The 20,598-nt window shown below is 41.3% G+C and overlaps 1 pseudogene; it reads right to left on the bottom strand.

The window, feature by feature from the left end:
- Nucleotides 1-7,342: 7,342 nt before the first annotated feature.
- LOC139534112 (bromodomain-containing protein 1-like) overlaps nucleotides 7,343-20,598 on the bottom strand; it is a 33,964-nt pseudogene continuing 20,708 nt past the window's right edge.

The raw sequence follows: 20,598 nt of genomic DNA, 5'->3' as shown, positions 1-20,598 counted from the left end.
GAAGAGTGTAAACTCACGCATGCACACATGTGCATGTAAGGACAAACACGCACACACATGAAAACAAATATGTACACACGCAAGGGATGAAGCATGTAGAAACGAAAGTACACACACACATCTGACCCATCATCCGACCCATCATCCACGCCCCGACACCAGGCACCGTACCACAGCCAATCAAACACTGAAAACAAGATTACGCCACACAGAGAACACTACTTTGTGCCAAATCCAACACATATGTGGACACACACTACAAATACACAGATACATGACACAGCAATGACGAGTCACTATTTGATTAGGTTACCTTTCAGAGCGAAAAGCTCATATAGTAACATACAGTCAAAAAGCATTAACGAGTCTATTTACTTTAGTGCTGGACTTTAGCTAACTGCAGAAGTAATTATCCTTCACTTCAAAAGGCTCTGTCTGCGTCCCTTCAAAAAGGCTTCAAAAGGCTCTTGGCTTTAGGGATGATCAGTGAGATACACCTGCTGGAGCGCGTGCTACGGGTGGGTGTAGCCATCGTGACCAGTGAACTGAGATAAGGCGGCACTTTACCTAGCATAGCCTTGTAGATGACCTGGAGCCAGTGGGTCTGACGACGAACATGTAGCGAGGGCCAGCCGACTAGGGCATACAGGTCGCAGTGGTGGGTCGTATAAGGTGCTTTAGTAACAAAACGGATGGCACTGTGATAAACTGCATCCAGTTTGCTGAGTAGAGTATTGGAAGCTATTTTGTAGATGACATCGCCGAAGTCGAGGATCGGTAGGATAGTCAGTTTTACTAGGGTAAGTTTGGCGGCGTGAGTGAAGGAGGCTTTTTTGCGAAATAGAAAGCCGACTCTAGATTTGATTTTGGATTGGAGATGTTTGACATGAGTCTGGAAGGAGAGTTTGCAGTCTAGCCAGACACCTAGGTACTTATAGATGTCCACATATTCTAGGTCGGAACCGTCCAGGGTGGTGATGCTAGTCGGGCGTGCGGGTGCAGGCAGCGAACGGTTGAAAAGCATGCATTTGGTTTTACTAGCGTTTAAGAGCAGTTGGAGGCCACGGAAGGAGTGTTGTATGGCATTGAAGCTCGTTTGGAGGTTAGATAGCACAGTGTCCAAGGAAGGGCCAGAAGTATACAGAATGGTGTCGTCTGCGTAGAGGTGGATCAGGGAATCGCCCGCAGCAAGAGCAACATCATTGATATATACAGAGAAAAGAGTCGGCCCGAGAATTGAACCCTGTGGTACCCCCATAGAGACTGCCAGAGGACCGGACAACATGCCCTCCGATTTGACACACTGAACTCTGTCTGCAAAGTAGTTAGTGAACCAGGCAAGGCAGTCATTAGAAAAACCGAGGCTACTGAGTCTGCCGATAAGAATATGGTGATTGACAGAGTCGAAAGCCTTGGCCATGTCGATGAAGACGGCTGCACAGTACTGTCTTTTATCGATGCCGGTTATGATATCGTTTAGTACCTTGAGCGTGGCTGAGGTGCACCCGTGACCGGCTCGGAAACCGGATTGCACAGCGGAGAAGGTACGGTGGGATTCGAGATGGTCAGTGATCTGTTTGTTGACTTGGCTTTCGAAGACCTTAGATAGGCAGGGCAGGATGGATATAGGATGTCCAGATAGACAGATATGTCTATAGCATCTTTATTAACAGTCATTCAGTGGTTGAATGACTGTTAATATAGGCATTAACACCTTCAACCACTGAATGACTGTTAATAAAGATGCTATAGACATATCTGTCTATCTGGGCAAAGCCCTGCAGAAAGCGAGTAAAATCAACTTCACCCCGAATTCCATCCTCTGGCCGCAGGTACAGCCAGCCAAAAGTAAAAACCAACAGCGCCAGAATTTTTTTTCTTCCCAAGTGCAATACTTCAGATGTACAAGATGTTAGCCTAATATACACTTTAAGCACTTTGACATGCAAATATAGGCCCAGCCTTACTCAGACATGTTTAGACCCTGGCACTACCCTACTGACTTGTTTTGTAAATATTCAGTTTTTTTCTGTTGTTGTGTTTTACATTTTAATATGTGATCTTGTCTGTATGTACTTTGACTGCTGCAAAATGAATTGATTCGAGGACATTAACATATATTCTGAACAACCACACAGTTTGTCAGGGCAACATCCAAGCCGTTACACCAGAGGTCCAAACCTCTCAACGAAGTATCTTCTGTTCAGATGCAGACTATGGATCGCTACAATATGACGAAAAGAGAGTGTAATGGAATAATGCCCATTGGATCAATATATTAAATGTATGGGAAGTCCATAACACCATGATCTGCCTTGATTCAAGACAGTTTACTCCTTTCACCTCATGACATTAGTAGAATAATATCTAATCACAGGTGACTCAAATGGATACATAATGCAGTTGTTTGACTGAAGCATGTGGATCCATAGTGGGCATGATATCATGCCAACAGCATTGTGTTTGAATTTATTTACTCACCTACCAATAATTCTCTGCTGTTCTCTGACATTCAGAGATTGAGGCAGCATTCCAAATGGCACTCTATTCCCTATATAGTGCACTACTACCCTATGGGTACCGGTCAAAAGTAGCACACTATAAAGGATAATAGGATTCCATTTGGAACACACTCAGAGACAGACTATAAACTCAGCAAAAAAAGAAACGTCCCTTTTTCAGGACCCTGTCGTTCAAAGATAATTCGTAAAAATCCAAATAACTTCACAGACCTTCATTGTATAGGGTTTAAACACTCTTTCCCATGCTTGTTCAATGAACCATAAACAATTAATGAACATGCACCTGTGGAACGGTCATTAAGACACTAACAGCTTGCAGACGGTAGGCAATTAAGGTCACAGTTATGAAAACTTAAGACACTAAAAAGGTCTTTCTACTGACTATGAAAAACACAAAAAGAAAACTGCCCAGGGTCCCTGCTCATCTGCGTGAACGTGCCTTAGGCATGCTGCAAGGAGGCATGAGGACTGCGGATGTGACCAGGGCAATAAATTGCAATGTCCTTACTGTGAGACAGGACGGACAGCTGATCATCCTCGCAGTGACAGACCACGTGTAACAACACCTGCACAGGATCGGTACATCCGAACATCACACCTGCGGAACAGGTACAGGATGGCAACAACAACTGTCTGATTTACACCAGGAACGCACAATCCCTCCATCAGTGCTCAGACTGTCCGCAATAGGCTGAGGGAGGCTGGACTGAGGGCTTGCAGGCCAGTTGTAAGGCAGGTCCTCACCAGACATCACCGGCAGCAACGTCGCCTATGAGCACAAATCAACCGTCGCTGGACCAAACAGGACTGGCAAAAAGTGCTCTTCACTGATGACTCGCGGTTTTGTCTCACCAGGGGTGATGGTCGGATTCGTGTTTATCGTCGAAGGAATGAGCGTTACACCGAGGCCTGTACTCTGGAGCAGGATCGATTTGGAGGTGGAGGGTCGTCATGGTCTGGGGTGGTGTGTCTCAGCATCATCGGACTGAGCTTGTTGTCATTGCAAGCAATCTCAACACTGTGCGTTACAGGGAAGACACCCTCCTCCCTCATATGGTACCCTTCCTGCAGGCTCATCCTGACATGACCCTCCAGCATGACAATGCCACCAGCCATGCTGCTCGTTCTGTGCGTGATTTCCTGCAAGACAGGAATGCCATTGAGCACATCTGGGACCTGTTGGATCGGAGGGTGAGGGCTAGGGCCATTCCCCCCAGAAATGTCCGGGAACTTGCAGGTGCCTTGGTGGACGAGTGGGGTTACATCTCACGGCAAGAACTGGCAAATCTGGTGCAGTCAATGAGGAGGAGATGCACCGCTGTACTTAATGCAGCTGGTGGCAATACCAGATACTGACTGTTACTTTTGATTTTAACCCCCCTCCCTGTTCAGGGACACATTATTCCATTTCTGTTAGTCACATGTCTGTGGAACTTGTTCAGTTTATGTCTCAGTTGTTGAATCTTGTTATGTTCATACAAATATTTACACATGTTAAGTTTGCTGAAAATAAACGCAGTTGACAGTGAGAGGACGTTTCTTTTTTTGCTGAGTTTAGTAATCAGGTTATCAAGTACAGTTATTAAATGTTAATTCCAACATGCATGGCTGCATAGAAATGTAATGTACGAGCGAATGAAATTATAACACTTGCATTTATATTCTTTTGAAGTTGATTGTTTGGCTTACCTTGGAAACACTCAATTCCTATTTCCTCTCTGTGTGATGTTTTTGCGGTTTGCATTAATATTTATATAAATGTACATCGGGCCCCTATCCAGCATAGCTAGTGTTTTCACCATAGCTACTGGAAAGCGGGACTATTTGGGGGATAATGCTGAATATTTGCCAGTTTGCATGTTTCTCAGTTGAAAGTTAGACTGTTTATGTGTTGTTTATGGAAGACATGCAGTTTTTAAATATACATTAATTTAAATGTGCTACAATACACCTCATGCCCTTTTCTTCTGGTCACAAATGTCCCTAAAGAGAGATTCCTCTCATCAATTTGAATGTCTTACGGCTGCAGAATTTTGACATAACCCAAAAAGTGTGTGTGTGTGTGTGTGTTTCATATGCGTGCATCAATGTGAAATGCATTAAACCACTGACATTTTCTATTCCTCCCTAAGCCAGGTTGGTGACACATCTGTATGTTGGTGAGATTATGCATTCATCCCCTCCCCTCCTCTTTCTCTCTAGTTGTCACTATGGTTTCACCTGCTGGCTGCCTCCATGCCATCCTATCAACGTATCAGGCAGGGTGATGTCACGCACGTCGAGCCTCAGGCCCTGCCATGCTCTGCAGCCTGCGGCATGGTGTGTGTGTGTATGTGAAAAAGAAAGCTTCTCTCGCTGTGTGTGTGTGTATGCGGCGCCACATGCCACTAGGCTAATTAGAGAGCTCTTAATTCTGTCAAAGTCATTTGATGACACTGATGTGACAGATTGATATTCACGCTTAACTCTCCCGTCTTCTCTCTACCTGAGTGCTTGCTGTTGTGTTGTTTACTTCCCTACACAATTAGTATCGGATTGTTGATGGTTGGGGACTGAGTGAAGAGGTCTCACTGTGCAACCTGATGATTAGGAGATTGGAGGAATATGCCTATGTCACCGGCAACATTTTTCAAAACGCATAAAAATCGCATAAAACTATAGGTTAACCCTTTGTGGTATGGGTCAGATTGACCCGCACAGTTTAAACACACTCAAGACAGTCTAAGAATCAAGTAAAAACAGCCAAAACATTATTTTGTCTCGTCAGACCTTTCGAAAAGAAGAATTACAAGAACATTTTATTTCAAAAACTATATATTTAAAAACTATTTGTTAAACATATTTATTTTCTCACAAACAAGCATTTTCTATCTGGAGCTCATTTTTGAGTGTGTGTCAGAGATATGCTGCTATCGCACTGAGAAGGACAAGCTTGGGAAAGCTCCTTTTCACCCAAACATAATTATAAAAGTGCAACCAGAACCAGTCAAAACAAAATACATCAAAGACACTTGTTAATTTTGGACCTGTGCAAATATCTGTACAGATGAAAGCCTCCGGGTCAAAATGATCCACATCATGTTTGTATACAAAATCTACACAGATATTCCACAACACATCAGTCTGTCCACATTTTGAAGTTAGGTTCATGACCCTAAATGAGGAAAAGTAATTTAATTTCATGGAGAAAAAGAGAGGTTAACTAGTATTTTAGACAACAAGTGGAAATGGATCAAATTGACCCGCAACATAATAGGAGGTTTGCTCTTTCATTCAGTGGTAAAAAAAAACAAGTATATTTTCTCTGAACATGTGGTCCTCAGTTGGTAGAGCATAGTTCTTGTAACGTCAGGGTAGTGGGTTTAATTCCCGGTACCAACCATAAGTAAAATGTATGCACGCATATATGTCGCTTTGGATAAAAGCATCTGCTAAATGGCATATATTGTATTTTGTGAAATCCATGCAAGCTATTGGAGTGTCTTCATGAAAATATACATATCATAAAGCTATATAATGGTTTCTATATAATACTCTATGATTACACCTGGCTTCATCTGTGTAGTATGATGTGAGAGTAGAGTAAGCCTCAGTCTGCATTCTAAATGGCATCCTATAGCCTATGTCGTCCTGTTGTATCCTGTACACGTGACAAATACATTTTGACTTGATGTAGCGAATAGGGTGCCATTTGGGACGAAACCTCAGACATAGTTGTGTTTTGATTAATTGATTTGCACCAAAGACAACAAGTGAGACAACAATACAGATAAAAACAAATTAAAATAGGGATCATTAATAAATAAGTTTTGTAATGGGTGTTTTTACCATATGTTGACATGATACCTGGTATGTATACAAGCTGCACGTTAACCAAGCTGATTCTCTAGCACACCTAATATAGCTGATTGAGGAATCTGTTTATGCCAGGGATCATGCCTTCTCATTTTCTATAGAGCCACAGCGCCCCTATGTGAACAGCCGTATAATGACACCCCATATGAATCAAATGATCAACCATTAAATGTCCAATATCCCATGCCACCACAAATCCAATGCTTTTAGACTTGTGGAAGTATTGAACGAGTGCACACTTCAGGAGAAAGGAGATGCAGGTGCTTCTACACCTGCATTGCTTGCTGTTTGGGGTTTTAGGCTTGGTTTCTGTACAGAATTTTGTTTCATCAGCTGATGTAAGGGCTTCATAAATAAATTTGAATGATATTATTGGGACGGACCGTCTGTTTAAATGAGCCTCTTGCCTCCCTTCAAGTTAGCACTGATCTCAAAATAATTGGATCTGTGAAAGCTAGTATAGCCATTGCCTCCACCTACTATATGTACTTTCCTGCATGCACTCACCTGACAGACTTCTTTGAAGTCGAAACAATGTTGATTTGGCTGCAGGAATAAAGCACTAGGGAGCTGCAATATTCTGCATAAGGGCCGCTCATTCCTTTTACTCCCCCTACTGTATTAGATTGAGGGAATCACTGATCCAGCACTATGAAGGTAGAAATTAGGGAATTTTAACAGTATTCAAACGAGGCATTAATGAATTATTCTAACCTTGCATAATTGTCAGGTACGCAAGCATTGTCTGGTCATCTGCGGTTGATGGGATGGAAAGTGGGTCTTCCAAAGCTGGCTGTCCTCCATTTCAGATGCAATCTCATCCTTCTTCAGTTTGATGTCGCTCCTGAGCTGTTCCATATGTGATCTCTGGCGTCAATACTGCTGAAAGAGGCATGGCATGAGAAGTGTGTACAGTACTGTTGAAATATAGATTGTATCATAATAAGAGATGACATTGCTCATAGTGATTTTATATCCTTGTCTTTTTATTATCTGTGTTTTGATAATTTAAAAAAGGAAACAGTCCCAGCAATAGACACGATAAAAAAATTCTACTAAGTATAAAAGTATCAAAAACTACCCAATGCTACCCAGAAAAAGAACATACAAAAAAATAATGTTGTGAAGTCTACAGCTAAACCATCAAAATTACCCAGAAGTAACAAAGAAAAAAAACAACCCAAGGATTCACCACAAAATTTGCCAATAACCACAATAAACTCTTACATGTTTCTCCAAATATAAAGTAACGCAAATACTTTACAATAAATAACAGGCACATCTTCCTACGTCTACAATAAAAGTTCTTAGAAGTACAGTCAAATTACAGTCAAATTCAAATAAACTTTTCACAATTGTTTGCAATAAACTTTCACACCACAGGCACAAACAAATCAAAGTATAAAAATGTTTTGGTTTCTTGAGAACGCACTTTTGGTTTCCATAACAACGAAACACTTCCCAACATGTGAGCATCTGAATTATACAGATATACAGTTGAAGCCGGAAGTTTACATACACCTTAGCAAAATACATTTAAACTCAGTTTTTCACAATTCGTGACATTCAATCGCAGTAACAATTCCCTGTCTTAGGTCAGTTAGGATCACCACTTTATTTGAATAATGTGAAATGTCAGAATAATAGTAGAGAGAATGACTTATTTCAGCTTGTATTTCTTTCATCACATTCCCAGTGGGTCAGAAGTTTACATGCACTCAATTAGTATTTGGTAGCATTGCCTTTAAATTGTTTAACTTGGGTAAAACGTTTTGTGTAGCCTTCCACAAGCTTCCCACAATAAGTTGGGTGAATTTTGGCCCATTCCTCCTGACAGAGCTGGTGTAACTGAGTCAGGTTTGTAGACCTCCTTGCTCACACACGCTTTTTCAGTTTTGCCCACACATTTTCTATGGGATTGAGGTCAGGGCTTTGTGATGGCCACTCCAATACCTTGACTTTGTTGTCCTTAAGCCATTTTGCCACAACTTTGGAAGTATGCTTGGGGTCATTGTCCATTTGGATTACCCATTTGCGACCAAGCTTTAACTTCCTGACTGATGTCTTGAGATGTTGCTTCAATATATCCACATACTTTTCCTGCCTCATGATGCCATCTCTTCTGTGAAGTGCACCAATCTCTCCTGCAGCAAAGCACCCAACAACATGATGCTGCCACCCCCGTGCTTCACGGTTGGGATGGTGTTCTTCGGCTTTGAAGCCTCCCCTTTTTTACTCCACACATAATGATGGTCATTATGGCCAAACAGTTATATTTTTGCTGCATCAGACCAGAAGACATTTCTACAAAAAGTACAATCTTTGTCCCCATGTGCAGTTGCACTGGCTTCTTCCTTGCTGAGCGGCCTTTCAGGTTATGTCGATATAGGATTAGTTTTACTGTGGATATAGATACTTTTGTACCCGTTTCCTCCAGCATCTTCACAGGGTCCTTTGCTGTTGTTCTGGGATTGATTTGCACTTTTTGCACCAAAGTACGTTCATCTCTAGGAGACAGAATGCGTCTCCATCCTGAGCGGTATGACGGCTGCGTGGTCCCATGGTGTTTATACTTGCGTACTATTGTTTGTACAGATGAACGTGGTACCTTCAGTCGTTTGGAAATTGCTCCCAAGGATGAACCAGACTTGTGGAGGTCTACAATTTTTTTTCTGAGGTCTTGGCTGATTTCTTTTGATTTTCCCATGATGTCAAGCAAAGAGGCACTGAGTTTGAAGGTAGGCCTTGAAAAACATCCACAGGTACACCTCCAATTGACTCAAATGATGTCAATTAGCCTATCAGATGCTTCTAAAGCCATGACATAATTTTCTGGAATTTTCCAAGCTGTTGCGCCAGGAGTGGCATGAAGTCACCCAACATCTATGTGAAAGACTGGTGGAGAGTATGCCAAGACGCATGAAAGTTGCGATTGAAAATCAGGGTTATTCCGCCAAAACATTAATATTGTGTTGTTTAAAAATGTATATTAACTTACTTTCTTTGCATTTTACGAGGTCTGACAACAACACTGCATCGATTTTGTTATTTTGACCAGTTGTCATTTTCTGCAAATAAATGCTCTAAATGACAATATTTTTATTTGGAATTTTGGAGAAATGTTGTCAGTAGTTTATAGAATAAAACAAAAATGTTCATTTTACCCAAACACATACCTATAAATAGTAAAACTGATCATTTTGAAATGGTCTCTTCAGTTTTTCCAGAGCTGTATACATACAAAGTGCCTTCGCAAAGTATTCAGACCCCTTGACGTTTTTCACACTTTGTTACGTTACAGCCTTATTTCTAAAATGGATTAAATTAAAACAAATCCTCAGCAATCTACACACAATATCCCATAATGGCCAAATGAAAAAAGGTTTTTAGAATTTTTTAAAATGTATTAAAATAACACAGGAATACCTTATTTACATAAGTATTCAGAATTTTGCTTGCTTGATTGGATCTACCTGTGTTAAATTCAATAGATTGGACATGATTTGGAAAGGCACACACCTGTCTATATAAGGTCACACAGTTGACAATGCATGTCAGAGCAAAAACCAAGCCATGACGTGGAAGGAATTGTCCGTAGAGCGCCGAGACAGGGTTGTGTTGAGGCACAGATCTGGGGAAAGGTACCAAAAAATGTCTGCAGCATTGAAGGTCCCCAAGAACACAGTGGCCTCTATTGTTCTTAAATGGAAGAAGTTTGGAACCACTAGGCTCTTAGAGCTGGCCGCCCAGCCAAACTGACAAATAGGGGGAGAAGGGACTTGGTCAGGGAGGCTACAAAGAACCCAATGGTCACTCTGACAGAGCTCTGGAGTTCCTCTGTTAAAATGGAAGAACCTTCCAGAAGGACAACCATCTCTGCAGCACTCCACCAATCAGGCCTTTATGGTAGAGTGACCAGACGGAAGCCACTCCTCTGTAAAATGCACATGAAAGCACGCTTGGAATTTGCCAAATGGCACCTAAAGACTCTCAGACCATGAGAAACAAGATTCTCTGGTCTGATGAAACCAAGATTGAACTCTTTGGCCTGAATGCCAAGCGTCATGTCTGGAGGAAACCTGGCACCATCTTTATGGTGAAGCATGCTGTGGTGATGTTTTTCAGCGGCAGGGACTGGGAGACTAGTCAGGATCGATGGAAAGATGAGAGAGATCCTTGATGAAAACCTCCTCCAGAGCCCCCAGGACCTCAGACTGGGGCCAAGGTTCAGCTTCCAACAGAACAACGACCCTAAGCACACAGCCAAGACAACGCAGGAGTTGCTTCGGGACAAGTCTCTGAATGTCGTTGAGTGGCCCAGCCAGAGCCCGGACTTGATCCTGAGCAGGAGAAACTCCAAATACAGGTGTGCCAAGCTTGTAGCGTCATACCCAAGAAGACTAAAAGGCTGTAATTGCTGCCAAAGGGGCTTCAACAAAGTACTGGATACAGGGTCTGAATACTTGTGTAAATGTGATATTACAAAAAAATAAAAATAAACTGTTTCTGTCTTGTCATTACGGGGTAATGTGTGAAGATTGAGGGGGGAAACTATTTAATCAATTTTAGAATAAGGCTGTAACCTAACAAAATGTGGAAAAAGTCAGGGGTCTGAATACTATGGACAAACAAAAATATTGTAAAACTATTGTAAAAAAAAAAGTTAAAACATTTGATTACAGAAGGACTAATGCCAAAGGTAAGTTTATATTTCATTAACTTAAAATAAAATACAAAAAATGTTTAAGGATATACTTCCCCATTCCCCAAAATCCCCATTATTTTATACTGCTAAGGTTTTTTACACTTGTCTTATTTTTATAGCACTTCGAAATACCACACCGTAGTGCTTACATACTTCACCAAAAAGTATAAATACTAGTAAGAAAATCCATAGTACAGTACAAATTTCATTCAATCTACAAAATAAGTTAGTGTGTCAGACAAATATTGCAGTTATTTACAGAGTTAACATAAAAATGTAGTAGGTAGTTTTTAGTGGAAATAAAAGGCATAAGGTGCAGTGGATTAAAGCACTTAAGTAGTACTTTCAAGTACTTTTACTTAAGTCGTTTTTTGGGGTATCTGTACTTTACTATTTATACTACTACTGCCTCTGATCTGGGGGACTCTCTAAACACACATGCTTCATTTGTAAATTATGTCTGAATGTTGGAGTGTGCCCTTTTCCGTTAAAAAAGATGGTGCCATTTGGTTTGCTTAATATAAGGAATTTGATACTTAAGTATATTTTAAACCAAATACTTTTACTCAGGTAGAATTTTACTGGGTGACTTGAGTAATTTTCTATTGTCTTTACTTTTCCTCAAGAATGATAGTTGGGTACTTTTTCCACCACTGATAAGGCGAGATGAGTGAGTTGTTTTCTTCCATTTGGTGCATCATGAACACGACCATGGAGAAAAGTAGATAGGAGGGGAACTGGGGCACATTCTTTAAAGCAGCAGTCGTCAGACCAGCGGGCGAGGGCTGTTTTGGAAACGGGGCACCATACCAAGCCAGGGGGGTAGCCAGGCACCTGGTAAACACAGCCAGCATAGACTTTTGGAAAGACTGACAAAGACGAGAAGGAAGAAGTGTAGGCCAGGCTCAGGTCCGGGACAAGACCATGAGCAGTAATTCAAGGGTTGGGTGTGTTTGTCTGTGTGTGTGTTAGTCCACGTCGCTCATGTCGCTGACAGGTTCGTCCTGGACGATGCTAAGATGGTTCATGGCACGTTTGAAGGCAGTCTGAACAGCCTTACGGATGCTGGATGATCTGCCCTCCATCATCTTGATCTTGTCGATGGTCTTGTCGATCCCCAGAGGGACCATCTTAGACTTAGGAAGCCATTGCCTGAGAAGAGAGAATAATGAAATCAAATTCAGCTCTGACACAAATCTGCAAAAATGTAGAACTTATAATACAAATTTGAGTTTTGTGTTGTTGTCTGTTTGTTGTGTATGAAAATTCACAGCATGTATTGAAATAACACTTAATATTGCAAATAGATTGCAAAATGGTGTATCCATGGTGTATCCAAAAATCCCTTTCATAGCATTTAGTATTGGAGAACAGAGAAGATGTCTCACCAGCTGCGTTTGTTGTCGAAGAATAGGACGAGGAACAGTTTTTCTTCGTTCTTGTACTGCATCCGTTCTCCGACCCGGAGGACGTCGAGGGGAGGCATAGGGATAGACACCCCGTTGTGCTGGCATGCCATCCGGGGCATGTGGGGGTCAACGATCTAACGTGGTGGAAGAGGTGCACCAGGTTCACTAGGGAGTGGTGTCTGGAGTGTTATGGCACAGTATACTTGCATAAACACACACACATGCTCAAACACACACATTCTCAAACACACACAGCTGGTGCTTGTGTTGAAAAGAGGTGCATCCACTTAGTCCTCTTAAACTAAGGTCAAATCAGATCTGTTTATTTGACAATGGCGCCATCTAGAGGACTTGGAAGATATGGACCTAGGATTTATTCTACCATGAAAGGCAAAGACAAAACTTGTAGGATGTGTGGGTGTGTAACCTTTCAAACAGATAGAGAGTGTTTGAACACATGAAGGGGGTAGCAAGCAGGGCCTTAAATTAACACCCACCAAATGCGGGTAGATTTTGATATTGGCGGGTACGAATTTCTAATTCACCAGCCACATTGGTCAAAAGTCAAGTATTGGCACGTGCAAGTAGTGATTTATAGAAAAATAAATGGGGCTGTAGCTGTTCAAAGTACTTATTCCTTTTTGTTTCATATCTGGCAATGCACAAAGAAATAGGAATCGTAACGTTATAGCTATCTCACCTCGCGAAGCAACACTGCCTGGCTGGAGGGCTGTGTGCACTGCGAGTGAAGAGCTGAAAGGTTTGTTTTAAAAGCAATGGGAACAGGCATAAACGTTGGTCTAACTACTACAGTGAGACTTTATCTTCTTGTTTCTTGTACATTTATATTGTTTTGTTCACAAATTAGGTTGTTTTTCAATGTGAGTTTGCTTCCACTGTGGAAGAGGAAGAGGCGTTGTCAGCCTCAACTAGTCAGATTCTCACAGGCACACTAGAATCAATTCCTCAACTCCTTGCCCATCGATTCCCGGTGTCGACTCACATTTCTGGGTGTCAAGCATCGACTCGTCGACTCCTAAGATTCAGTATTTTTGCAAGGGAGGAAACTAGTTGCCGTGGCTACCTCCGGGAACAAAAACTCTTGCATTTATCACAGCAAAGAAAGAGCGAGCTAACGATGGAGGGAGTGAGAGGGGATGGGCATAATCAGGCATGTCGGCCACCAGGCAGAGTCTGAACCGTGCATCGGTAATCAAAAGATGTACAGGCTATCGCAATCAGTGATGACCCGTCAATCAGGGTATGTTATTCTGGCATTAATACAGGCCCCATATCAGTTTGCAAACAATGAAAAAAAATATATATATATATAAAATTGAGTTAATAAGGCCGCATACAAGCGGACTCTTTTTTGCTTTCTTGAGTAATGCAGCTCCAAAATGCAGGTGTTTCAGCCTAGCTCAGTGCTTTCTGTGGTGGTGGGGCAGCCAGCAGAAAATACGGAGCATAGGGGTTGGAAATGTTCTCTAGTTGCACCGTGATTGGCTCAGTGTTCTGTCACTCATTGGGACACCACGTCACCGCAAAATCTACAGGGAGAGTTTGATTTTTTTTTGCCCCTTGCGTGTTGCTGTAGAGTTACATTAGAAGTGCCCATCCAAGAAGGATCAAGGTCATTGGCTACAGATAAAATGACGTCAAATCACGTTATATCTACAGTAGCTTTGATTTGATTGATCATGTCAACGTCATACTTTCAAAATCTTACCTAGCAGTCATCATGAATCACGTCAACAATCTACTGTCAAATCCTTTTCAAATAAAGAGAAATTATAGATAAAAACTATCGGTGCTCATCGGCAATAAACATTACACAACCAGTTGGAAATCGCAAATTCAACAATGAGTGGTTTGGAAGGAATAAGTGGCTAACTGGCAAAGCAATCACTAGCCTGCTGTTCAGTGGAGTGGATGTGTGGTCCAAGTCTGGGTTTAAGGGTCTCTTTCTAAGCTTTCTTGCCCACAAGAAAGACCGCCACACCACCTTCCTGTTCAAGTGAGCACAGCACACCAAAGTGAGTCCAAAATGTATTGTATGCTGCTGCATAAATAATGCAATATGTCAGGGAGATATGTATACTGTAGCTAAGAAAGTAATACTAAGTGTATGTTGTGTAGTAAGCTGTTAGTAGCCCAGGTGCCTCACCCTAATAATTTGGCTCCCTTTTCCCCTCATAACTTAGCCTACTGTTCTGACTTGGTGGTGCACATAGCTTATAGCCTGTTTATACGAAATGTCATAATCAAATATTGTAAGAGCTTTCATTATCTGCCCCCTTTATTTATCCTACGGTTATGACTTGGTGTACAGGGAGAACACTGTAAGAACGGCCCATGTTCTGAATTCTGTTGCTGTACATTTCAAAAGTGCTGAACAAAGTTATATTGACTAAGTCCGTCCTAGCTCGCTCATTAATTGCCTCTTATCCGCTCGTCGTCCCCTGATGCAATAGTTTATACATCTCAATTGTCAGAAACCACATTTGTTTAAGCAAGTCAACCATATCAGCTATGTTTTTTAAAAGGCAGTAAATGAGGCTGAATGAACAGTTTTGCTGCCAGACAAGGTTCGTCTGATAGCCGGGTGTAACAGTGGTAAGGTGTTGGGACTGCAATTGGTACAGCTTAATGTAGGCCCAAACAGTGTGTGGGCACCATTTGTCACCATTATAGTCGAATTAATGTATTGTTTAGTGTTGTGTTGTGGCATGCATCAAAAAAATAAAAATAGTTTGCCCCACCAAGATTTACATCCTAAAATGGCCACTGATCGCAATGCGGTGTACTGCAATGTCTCGCGCAAATTCACTAGTAGGGGCTATAAAAAGGAGGAGACTGAGCTATTCTACACGAAACAGACCAAAGACTAAAACACACACTTGCATTTTTCCTAGCAAAGAGAAAGACCAGGCGAGCCAGCAAGGGAGAGAGCGGATAGAGTCAGGTAGACAAATGTGCACATAGGCTATATCTTGGTAATCTGTATCTCGCAATGTCTTGTCTTTCAAAGCCTCGCAAATTCACCAAAAGTACATTAAAGTATATAATAGGCTCTCAATGGCTGAGCTATTATTCATGGTGCCAGTGAATTGAAGTTAAACATCACCAAATGCATATTTAATGAAACCCTGGCTGGCTGTTGATGTCCTAAGTCAGGGCTCTCCAACCCTGTTCCTGGAGAGCTACCTTCCTGTAAGTTTTCACGCCAACCTCAGTTGTAAACTAACCTGAATCAGCTTATCAAACAGCTAATTATTGAATCAGATGCAATAGATTAGTGTTGGAGTGAACACCTACAGGACAGTACCTCGCCAGGAACACAGTTGGAGAACTCTGTTCTAGGCAATCGATCGCAAAGCAGGGCATCCCCACTAAACTTGTTGGAAATGGCAAGTTCACTTTCTCATCCATAAATGCAAATACGGTTCAGCAGCTTAAATCATCAGAATGGGGGGCATTGTTATTATAAAGGACGCCTACCATGGATCGCTAAAATAATGATTATGATCACACTTAATCAATTTAAATATTATGGGAACACCTACAGTGCCTTCAGAAAGTATTCATACCCATTGACTTATTCCACATTTTGTTGTGTTACAGCCTGAATTCAAAATGGATTAAATAGATTTCTCCTCACCCATCAACACTCCATAATGACAAAGCCAAAACATGTTTTTAGAAATGTTAGCAAATTTATTGAAAATGAAATACATAAAATCACATTTACATAATTATTCACACCCCTGAGTCAACACTTTGTAGAAGCACCTTTGACAGTGATTACAGCTGAGTCTTTCTGGGTAAGTATCAAAAGAGCTTTCCACTCCTGGATTGAACAACATTTGCTCGTTAAGCTCTGTCAAATTGGTTGTTGATCATTGCTGGACAACCATTTTCAGGCCTTTCCATAGATTTCAAGTAGATTTAAGTCAGAACTGTAACTCGGCCACTCCGGAACATTCACTGTCTTCTTGGTAAGGAGCTCCAGTGTAAAATTGGCCTTTTGATTTAGGTTATAGTCCTGCTGAAAGGTGAATTCATCTCCCAGTGTCTGGTGGAAAGCAGACTGAAAAAGGTTTTCCTGTGCTTAGCTCCATCCAATTTATTTTTTATCCTGAAAAACTCCCCAGTTCTTAATGAATACAGGCATAGCCATAACATGATGCAGCAACCACCATGCTTGAAAATATGGAAAGTGGTACTCAGTCATGTGTTGTATTGGATTTGCCCCAAACATAACACTTTGTACTCAGGACAAAAAGTGAATTGCTTTGCCACATGTTTTGCAGTATTACTTCAGTGCCTTGTTGTAAACAGGATGCATGTTTTGGAATATTATTCTGTACAGGCTTCCTTCTTTCACTCTGTCAATTAGGTCAATATTGTGGAGTAACTACAATGTTGATCAATCCACCATTTTCTCCTATCACAGCCATTAACTCTAACTGTTTTAAAAAGTTTACTTCCTCTTCGGAAAATGAGTTAGGAAGGATGCCTCTGTCTTTGTAGTGACTGGGTGTATTGATACCCTATCCAAAGTGTAATGAATAATTTCACTAAGCACAAAGGGGTATTCAATGTCAGCTTTTGTATTTGTACCCATCTACCAATAAGTGCCATTCTTTGCAAGGCATTGGAAAACCTCCCTGGTCTTTGTGGTTGAATCTGTGTTTAGAATGCACTGCACGACCTTACAGATAATTGTATGTGTGGGCTAAAGCGATTAGGTAGTCATTAAAAAAATTATGTTAAACACACCATGCAACTTTTGTGACTTGTTCAGCAATTTTTTACTCCTGAACCTTTTTAGGCTTGCAATATCAAAGGGGTTGAATACTTTTTGACTCAAGACATTTCAGCTTTTCATTTGTATTAATATGTAAAAAAAAATAATAATAATAATAATAATAATTCCATTTTGACATTATGGGCCAGTGACCAACAATTCACAATTTAAATCAATTTTAAATTCAAGCTGTAACACAACAACGTGAAAAAAGTCAAGGGGTGTGAATACTTTCTGAAGGTACTGCATACATTTGACAGCCAAGCCTGAGTTATCAGTGTAGCCTATTATAGTCTAGACATGACTAAGAAATAACTTCACGCCTAGAATAAAAACCTCCAGGCTTCCGTCAAGAGTCAATTAAATTTGAGGGGAAAAAAAGAATTACAAGGGGCAGTTTGGAGTAATCCTGTGTGAATCGTCTTCTGGAATAACGCACATGCTTGGCTAATAATTACATAACCAACGTCTCTAGTAATACCCGTCCGAATAGCGCTATAACATGGCAAAGAATGGGCTTATCAACGTAGAACGTGCAGCATCATCACATGGGATCGTCAAGGCTGCGTACAGCAGAAATATCACCAAAATATTGTATTTCCAACACATCACCTATATAATTTTTATTTATTTAAATGGGACTTTTATAGGCTAAGTTAATGAACAAATGGGCATCATCATGTTCATATCAGTCCTCTAGAATGCAAATGTAGTCTTCCTAGTAGGACGCAGCAATAATGAGGTACGTACGTGTGTTTTGGGAGTTGAGCAAGAGTCGACTCTTTTGACTCTAACCACAGCAGTCGGAGTCGACTCCAAAAATCCTGGAGTCATGCACCACTAAAGGCATCTGCATGTTTCCCAGCCAGAACAACGTGTGCATATATTATGCCGACATTGTGTCATTTTTGTAAAAGTTTTTATGAGGCAAGCCGAAGTCGGTAGCCGAAGTATAGTTTTTCAAGCAAATGTCTTTTAAGGGAGTATGCGAGTACACTCGTTCGGTTCGCCTAGCTGAGCATGCTGATGCCTTACGGCACATGTGACAACTTGAATGGCCCCATTACCACGGTAAGCTTAAAAGGGGCAGCTGAACATTTGTCTCATCTGTGATATTTTGATGAGAAGACTCAGGTCACAAAATAGTAAATTGAGCAATACAACACATTACTTCTTATTAGTAATACACATCCCTTGATTTAGAAACACAACTAAGCATACTCATCCATTTTGATTTGTGTTTGTTGTAAGGCAAAAAATATATATTTTGGATCCTAAAAAATATGAGTGGCAGGTAAACAAAAAGTTAGTTGTAGGCCCTGGTAGCAAGGACTGAGAAGTGAGAATGAGATAGTCAGGTGTCATACATACGCTCACTGTCACTCACCAAGGCAGGATAGGACGGGTATCCGCTACATTTTGCCCAAACTAGGTTTAGAGGTTCCAGAACAACTGTTGCAGCACTAGCAGGCATCCAAATATTGTTATTGCCAACCTCTATGGATGCAGGAATAACAACAATCAAGTTAGGAGGGGTTCACTGTAAATATAGCAAAACACTTCCAGAGCCATGCTAATAGTGACAGCATCAACACATACAGGTTAAATACATCACAACTCACTGAAAAATGTGATATTACAAAAATACAATTTGGACTGTAAATCATGAATAGAATGGCTTTAATGTATGTTTATCTCGCTTGCATCGTAGTATACTACTGAGAAAAAAACTCTAGGATCTGGTTATATCCTAAAGCTAGAGCCAAGAGTTTTGGGGCACATTTTTAGGTACTGTGCTTTTACTGGTATTTCCAGCATTGTCCACTAGTGTTGCTGCAGGTAGGAAATCCTTGGAAATGTTCTGTAATTGACACAAGCTGTCTCCAATCAATCAAACAATGTCTGGATGTGCATGTGTTTGGCAGGAGGGATTACTTAGGCCAGGGGAGGTGTAGCTCTGCGAATCATAAATCACACAAAACCTATTATTTTGCAGAGAATACTATTTGTAGATCAGTGATTCTACATCTCACATTTACATTACATTTAAGTCATTTAGCAGACGCTCTTATCCAGAGCGACTTACAAATTGGACTCTCTCACTTTGCTCAATCTGATCCTCTCCAACAGACTTGGAAGTAGTAGCTAAAAATAGGTAAATTAGGGGCCGTAAAAGGGAGAGTCAATTAAACCAACCATGGAAGTATATTGTAGAAAATTTGGGGGGTAGCCCAGACTGGGATTCGAACCTGGATCCAGTGACTGTCAATGGCTTCCCATGGCTTAGGCGATCCCCCCACCAAACACACACGCACAACAAAACATTGATTGAGTGGTGACAGTTTGTGTCAATTAAATAACATTTCCTAGGATTTTCTACCTGCAGCAAACCTAGTGGATCATGCTGGAAATGACAGTAAAGGAACAGTGCCTCAAAAGCTACCCCAAAACTTCTGGCCCTATAGCAATACATCTACTTCTCTGACTCTTAGCAGGACCTCATCTGATACAATACACACAAACACACTTGCCTCCACAGTCTCCATTGTCCTGTATGATTAACATCAAGACCGACAACTTACCGGCAGCAATCCTAGCAGCTCTGGCAAAGTTCCCGGTTTCTATACAGGCAATGAGCTCGTTCTTATCATCCACAGTGCTTCTTTGGACCAGGGTCGGTTTGCCCTTACCACATGTTGGAAGACTGAGGGTGCTGCTGAAATCAGGAAAAGGCATCCACACTGAGTCAGACTGCCTTCTACATGACATACTATAGAGAAATTACCAGACTACATAGTTTAACTACCAAGTACCACCATGTTCAGCAGTGAAAAGTGTACGAGCTAGAGATGCCGTGCCTACATTGCTTAGAGCGTTTGATTGAGCCTGCCTGTGTTTCCACAGTTGGGTCTATTCTAGTGGTTCCATTGTGCCAGGCGGGCTCAATTAAGCTCAGTTTAAGTAATTGAAAGACAAATTCTATTTGAACCCAGGTCTGTTTTGAGGTATATGCATGTACCTACCTGGTGCTGCCCAGCAGACTACCACTAGTTGAGATGCTGGACTCAGAGGCACACCGTCTCCTGGTTTCTAGAGGCCTGCTGGCACTTAGCTCCTTCTCTTCATCAATAACCTCCTCCATCACAAAACCATTAGACAGGCCTGGGGCGAGTAACACAGAGCAGTACAGTAGAGTCAGTATACTACACATATACCAACTACAGCATAGACCTACAACATTTGAACCTTTATTCATAAAGCGTCTCAGTAGGGGTGCTGATCTCGGATCAGTTTAGT

Source organism: Salvelinus alpinus, chromosome 11, assembly GCF_045679555.1.
Source record: "Salvelinus alpinus chromosome 11, SLU_Salpinus.1, whole genome shotgun sequence".
Classification (NCBI taxonomy): domain Eukaryota; kingdom Metazoa; phylum Chordata; class Actinopteri; order Salmoniformes; family Salmonidae; genus Salvelinus; species Salvelinus alpinus.
The sequence above is the reverse complement of the archived record's forward strand: the minus strand, read 5'-3'. Positions and strand labels throughout refer to the sequence as shown.